Here is a 7,168-nt window from a genome sequence, read left to right on the forward strand (position 1 = left end):
TCATGCTACCTTCGTTCTGGCATTTTCTTGATTTTGCTTATATCTGGCTTTCAAAACACAGCTTGCAGGTGCCTAGCTGTGTGCAAGCTGGGGCTGTGTGTACTGAGAACTGATGTCATCCTGAGCATGGGGAGAACAAAGCAAAGTCCCAGCACGTGCTCCTTCATGGATAATATCCAATGCATGTGGAAGGCATGAGCCTGGAGATGGGGAGCCAGGCTAAAGTGCACTACAGAAGCACAGTCCTGGAAATCACATTAGTAGCTGCTTCCCTCTCCCCTGCAACTCACGTCTTGGAGCTTAAAAAGCATTGAGTCACAGCTCCATCCTTCCAGCACTCTTAATCAGCCCTGGCAGTGTCCTGTGCGGCTGACAGAGGGTCCTTGTCAGATGGTGGGTTTCAGTGGTTCTGCTGCTGGCACACACAGGCTATGAGAGACATTGAAAACAGGGTTACCCATTGATCTCTGTGGGCTTGCTTCGTGCTGGGACTTTCGGAGCAGTACAGCTTCTGGCGTGAAATACTGTGGGATTACAGCATCTAAATAAAGCCACGGATCTGTACCTGCTCTGCCCAGGGATGAGCAGGCTTTGCTTTGGACTGCCTGTCACTGAGCTGCTGCTGGGCTGACCTACAGACGTCCAGTATTTAATCCTCCGTTCTGTGTGCACAGGGGGTTTGGCTGAGGGTTTCCCAGGACAAAGAGGAGTGGGCAGCAACACCTGGAGCAGTAGCTGCAAGCCCGGTTTTATGGCTGGCTGGTTGTCATAATTTGGCTTCCTGGCAGCCTGATGAAGCTTCAATAGGCTCCTGAGGCACAGTGGGAAACAGGTGCCATGTGGCGAGTGCCATGGTGAAGGAACTTTGGATAAATGTCGAAGGGCTGCCCCTGCATTTTGTAGCTGTAACATCCACGTTGGAGTCAGGGCTACAAGCAAGCAGCCACAGGCAGCAACCCCAAGAGGCAGAGGGGCTCCAGCTGAGGAGAAAGGAGCTGAAAACCAAGGCTGCCTTGGTTTAAGTGTGGGCTGAGGGCTTGGTAGAGCAAAGCCCAGAGCTCCTCAGGGAAAAGGCTAGCCAGTCCCAGGTGTCACAAGGCAGCTAGCAGTACATCGACAGTAGGGTTTCAGCAGTGCCAAACAGCATGGTGACATTGAATTCTCCTCCCTGCCTGGCACATCCATGCTCAAGTTTCACAGCAGAACAACCTGTACTGCACAGCATAGGCACCCGAGGGCTGAAAACATTGTGATTTTTATCATACAAAGAGCCCATGTGTAACATCAGCACTTTGGAGTGGAGTGGAAGGCACTCCCACTGCCTACAGTTCAGCTGGACATGGGCACTGAGGCTAAAGGACAATGTGCCCAACCGCCCTCATTTATGCAGATGATCAGCTCTATGTGACATTTATGTAGGGACGTGAACCATGGCAGTTCATCAGACTGTCCCTTGGCGTCAAGAAACTGAATTCCAAGGCAAAAGCCTCACAGTGCAGGACACACTCACCAGCTGGTCAGGGAATATACAAAAATGACTTGATTTCCTAACGCTTAAGGCTCAAGAAAATGTAAGTTTATATTTAATTACCTTTTCAGAGGAGGGCCTACCTTTCAGAAGGAGCAGTAGCTTGGATGTGCCAGCTTCAAGTAGATCAGTGTAAGAAAACAACATACCAGATGGAGAAGCTTTTTGGCTGGCTGAGAAGAAGCTGTCCCAGATTCTTCACAACAGCCAGGGTTGTCCCCATCTTTCACTATGGGGCTGTTTGGAGACTCCTGCCCAAGGTGACCAAAAAAGCATGAAGTGGGCAAACCCAGCAGTGGCTATTTACACATCAACAGCATTATGTCTATTTAAGGAGAGAGAACATGAATCTTTGAAAGATTAAGCATTGAATTAAATTGAGGAAAATCAGTAGTGAAATGGCAGGAGTCAATAGGTGATTGGAAGCTCAGCTGTCCCCAAGGAAGGGGACAAGGCCCCTTACCACCCTGCCGCATGAACGTTTTGTTGCCCACACAAAGCCTTCTGTTCTGTAGCTCTGGGCAACGTACTCATCACACAGTGTGGGATGCAGCGTGTTGGCCAGCACTGAATCCCTGAGCTGAGGTTCGAGTTTCAGGTGGTGCTGAAGGCACAGGGCTCCCTCGCGCCTGGTACCAGCTGCCAAGCAAGAAAGTAAGTGGAAAAGTGTGACCTATAGGAAACTATGAGAGGCACGCCTGTCTCTGTAGGCTACAGATGAGCTGACGATACCAATGCTGGAAACAGATGCTAAATTAATTGGAAATTATTTTGGCAGAAAGCCATTACTGGAGCAGGAGGGTGTCAGGTCATGACTCTTTGACTCCATGTCTTGTTGGCTGATGGCTCTGGAAGGATGCAAGGATCACCAATTTCAGCTCCTCCTGCTGCAGGCAAAGTATTGGTATCAATGGTCACCCCTTGCTCTAGTGGTGGTTAAATAGCGAATGATCTTTGGAAGAATTTTACCAAACCTTGAAACCAGAAACGGCAAATATGGGCTAGTAGAAGGTGAAGGTTAGGGAAGTGCAAAAATGCAATGAAACCTGGAAAAGCCTTCTTCTCTAATGTGCAAAGTCAGGGGTCAAGCCTGTGCTGCCATAGAACAGCTTGGGTAGGAAGGGATATTAAAGCCCACTCAGTTCCAACCCCTGCTAGGGGCAGGGCTGCCACTCACCAGCTCAGGCTGCCAAGGGCCCCATCCAACCTGGCCTTGAGTGCCCTCAGGGGCAGGACATCCACAGCTTCTCTGGCCACTGTTCCACCACAGACAGAAAAGGAAAGCTGGAAGCTTTCTAAGGCTGATGGATTTTTTCTCCCCTTGTCAACACACAAGAAACTCAAATCTGTTTTAGACCAAAAAGAAAATGGATAAATGTTTGTTAATTAATGTTTAAAAATGTAAAAAAAGTAAAAAATGTTTGTAAATTCCTGTAGGGACAGGAATTTAACAGGCCTTCTGTCAAGATATATTTGGGTCAATGTACTGACATATAAGAAAAAATACACAGTAACTTTGTTGACTAAACTTCTAGACAAACACACAGGCTTTGTTTCACTAATGACTGGAATAAAACTTTCCTCCTTGAGGCTCTGATTCAGAGAACAGCTTTGTGCAAACACATTGAACTTGTATTGAAAACCTGTGCTCTGTCGTGATTGATTGTATCACAGCATTACAGACCCTTACGCTGCATTTCAGCAGCTCTGCCTTGCCTGTGGGCCAACATGATTGCATGTCAGTCCCACACTTCTGCACTGCAGTGGGGTTTCCAAAAGAAAACAACTCGGTAAAAGTTTCACACTGGCAGCACTGGTCACAACTTCAGTGCTGTGAGCTTGCATTGCTGTTCTTTCCTCAAATTCAGATAGTTTTTTACTGTTTTTCTCTCTGGTAGGAGATTATTCCACTATCTTCTGGTCACTGCTGATATGTCTTCTTTAAGCTTCCTATTTAAACAGCAGCACCTGTGTGTTCCTACAAGTCCAATACATTCAGCACACCACCACTTCATATTTGGAGCCACAGATCTGGATTCCTGCAGAGACAAGAAAGCCCATGACCTTTACTTATGAACATGACAAATTCTGTCAAAGCTTTAGCTGGAGCTCTTTCTGCAGCTCATATGGGACCCTGTAGTGGCAACAGATTTGCTTACTTTAACCGAAAGAAACTGTGGAGAAATGCTTGCCCGTGAGCTTTTTGTGCACGTGATTTCCATTCACTCACACGTGCACTGATGCTGGACAGACAGGGCTACGGAAGGACAATCAGATGTGACAGATAGTTCTGCTCTTGTGTCCTCTCTGTTTATACAGAGAGAGAAAAGGGAATGAAAGAAACAAGTCACATATCTACAGTACATAAAAGGCCCTTGTCTTCATCTCATCTCAAGATGTCCCCAGAAATTTGAAAACCTTGAGGTATTCCTACAGAACAAATTCAAGTCCAGGCAGAAGGTCATCCTTACCTCTAGTTGTTACATACATATCCTCTGATGGTGCCAGGCTGGTTTCTTAACCACAGCCTTCAGCTATTTACATTAGCCAAGGACCCACAGCTATATTGCCGATGCAGCTTTTATTCTCGTAATCAAAACAGGCTCCATGTGTGTGACCATTCTTCATACAAAGATACATACAGGCAGTTTCTAACAACCAGAAACATACTCTTTTTGACTGTTCACACAGTATCTAGAACAGATGCAGTCCTGAAGAGCACTTTAGGCCCTCTGTTGTAGTAAAAAAAAACAAATCCATGCAAGGAAGAAGTGAGATTTTAAAACATGCTTATTTAAAATAAGTTTATTACAATGAAATAATAAAAAAGTCTGGCAGAAGTCTTAACAATACTCAAAAAAAAAAAACAAAAAACAAAAAGACAGATGCTGTATCATGTGAGAGATGACGCACATTGGAAACTCCAAAATTTCAAGATTGAACTGCTTATGACAGCACAATCTGTGCAATGCTTACGCTGGTGGAGGTGATTTCTGGGGCATGAACAAGCCCTTAGAATTAAACTGTGAGGCAATATACCTTCTCTTCATCTTATATCTCAATAAGGCTCACTGTAAGCTCAGCTTATCGTTAATAAAATGAATGCCCAAAACTGGATTGAAAAATGCAAGAAAATAGAAATGGAAACCACAAAAGCAAGCTGCTTTGGTTTTCAGTTCAGTCACCATATTCCAGAATGTAATTTGTTTGTTTTGTTTCAAGTAGACAAAAATCACCAACTTTCAAGGTGGCTTTAAATGAAGGAATCAAATAATATATTTGGGATCCCTAAAAGCTGCAGTGCACAATAAAGTAAACAAATGTGAAACTTCCTTGTTTCCATATCCTGATTCCTTCTCAATACAAAGTTAAAAAAAAAGTCTTTAGACATCCAGAGTATGGGGGTGCACACACACAGAATACTATACCAAGAAAGGGATATTAACAAATGCCAGTGAAAGGCCACATTTTGAAGAAATGCGTGCCAATGTAAGAAGTCCGTCAGTGAAACATATGCCTGTGCTCAAACTTCAAAGCAAGTGCCTAAATCCTTGTGTGAACTGAGTAGGATGAGCTCCTGAATGGGTTTGCAGAGTGCGTGCTCCGGTCTCCCCACTGCACATGGGTGATTTCATACCAGAGCATGCAGGACATCAAAGTGTGCAGGGTTTGCTCACCAAGGGGCTACTGAAGGCAGCAAAAAGGTAGGAATTCAGTCATGAGTTCCCCCCTCCTCTCTGTTTTGTTATCGGTACTATGCACACAAAGAGAGGAGAAATAAGCCCATTAAAAATACAAAACCCCATGCTTTCACTCCTAAGAGGTAGAGCTGCCAATTTTGAAATGTCCTGATTTAAATTCAATCAATGAAATCGGCATGGTTGTCCTAGCAGAGTATCTCAAACCAGGGCAAAGCTTCAAAGAAAAGCAGCACATTCTCCATCCAACTCTGTCCTTGCCACAAATCTCAGATCTGCTTTTCAGTTTCCCATTTAACGACTTATAAAACCTCCTACTTCACACTGCTATGGAGATGCTTTGGCTGGACGGCAACAGCTCTGACAACAAAGAAGGTGACAAATGGGAGGAAGGGAAGGAGTGGAAAACAAGTGGGGAAGAGGAAAGATAGAAAGGTGGGAGTGTGCTAATGATCTTTTTTGGTATCTAAAATTGAGGGGTCTTTAAAGCTTTTCACAAAAGCTGAATCAATGATAAAAAGAGATGGTGAGAGGCTCCAGTATAAGCACACAGGTAATACCATTCTCTATAGTCCACGTCTCTTTGCCAAAGCACATCACAAACAACTGGAGCACATTTTGGGCATACTTCTATGTGGGCAGCCGAGCAAGTGACAATGTTCAATCTGTGATACATTTTTAAAGCAAATGACTGCAACCTAAATCCTGATGATGCTTTACAAAAGGTCTTTCGGTGAAGGTATGCAGTCCTTAGCTTTAAGCTCATTTGTTGAAGGGAGACTCATATTACAACAGTACCAAGACAAAATGTTTCAATGAGACCTTAGTGCTAAAGCACTTGAGTATGCAATTCATACTCCACAACTGTAATGTCAGAGAACTTCAGTATGCAACTGAGTGTGGTGTCTTAAAATAGCAGAGGGGGCTCCAAAACACAGTTTGCTTTAAAAAGAAATACGTAATAAATAAAATAAATAAAAGCCTGCCAGTGCTATGCAGAACTCGACTGAAACCACTTAGGAGCTCTGCTCTAATGCCAACAGCACTGTATTACAAAGATGTGTGTAGGATCTCTACTAAAATATGCTGACAGCCATTATACAGCACGAGATAGCACTTTTTTTCAGATTGCTTTGGGATTTACCATGTCTCAGCAAGGATGTGCGCTGGACAGACTTTGCCTGTGTCATGAGCTGTACCAGAGTTCTATACCCAGCTCAAAAAGCAGTCTGATTCTCTTAGGGTAAGGCTGTGATTACTCTTATTTTGCCATGGCTAAGTAATATCCCTGAGAATATGCAACTGTTGGACACTGAAGAAAACAGCTGAAAACACTTCTAAAGGAAAAGGACACAAAAACTTCAGACTAGTGCAGTTTAAGAAATTAAAGCAGTTCATGTAGAGTATACAGAGCAAGGGTGCTGTTATCTGAGTCACAAAGACTGCTATCTGTATACAGGTCAGTTGTTTATAAATGTCAGCCACTGAACAAAGACAAGGAAACCCAACCCATCATCACTAATCAACGAGCTAAATAAATCAAGCAAAAACCACCTACCTCTTCTCCATTTCTAAATCTGAGGGCCAAAGTTAGTTGCTTGCCCTCTACAATTACTAAGAACCATCTTCTATGCTTGCCAGAAAAGAAATTGTCATCTAGCTGTGTATTTGTTTATGTGTAATGATCTGGTCTATTGCATCCTTAGAGGTATAACTTGGAGTTCAGCTGTGCAACATGCTGCAGCATTTCTCAGTGGTAGTTTGAAAAGATAGCATCCTTAAGTCTTAAAAGCGCTCAACATCCTGCAAGAACAGTGCAAGAAGCAGCACAGGTTTTGAAAGCAAGGTGACCTTGCTCAATTCCATCTCTACAAGTCCCCTATTAAACAACCCGGACACTGGCATCTCCTGAAGCCACCATCTTCACAGAATGTTCCCAAGC

Source organism: Lagopus leucura, unplaced genomic scaffold, assembly GCF_019238085.1.
Source record: "Lagopus leucura isolate 7727_CA_CO unplaced genomic scaffold, USGS_WTPT01 Super-Scaffold_100157, whole genome shotgun sequence".
NCBI classification, from domain to species: Eukaryota; Metazoa; Chordata; class Aves; order Galliformes; family Phasianidae; genus Lagopus; species Lagopus leucura.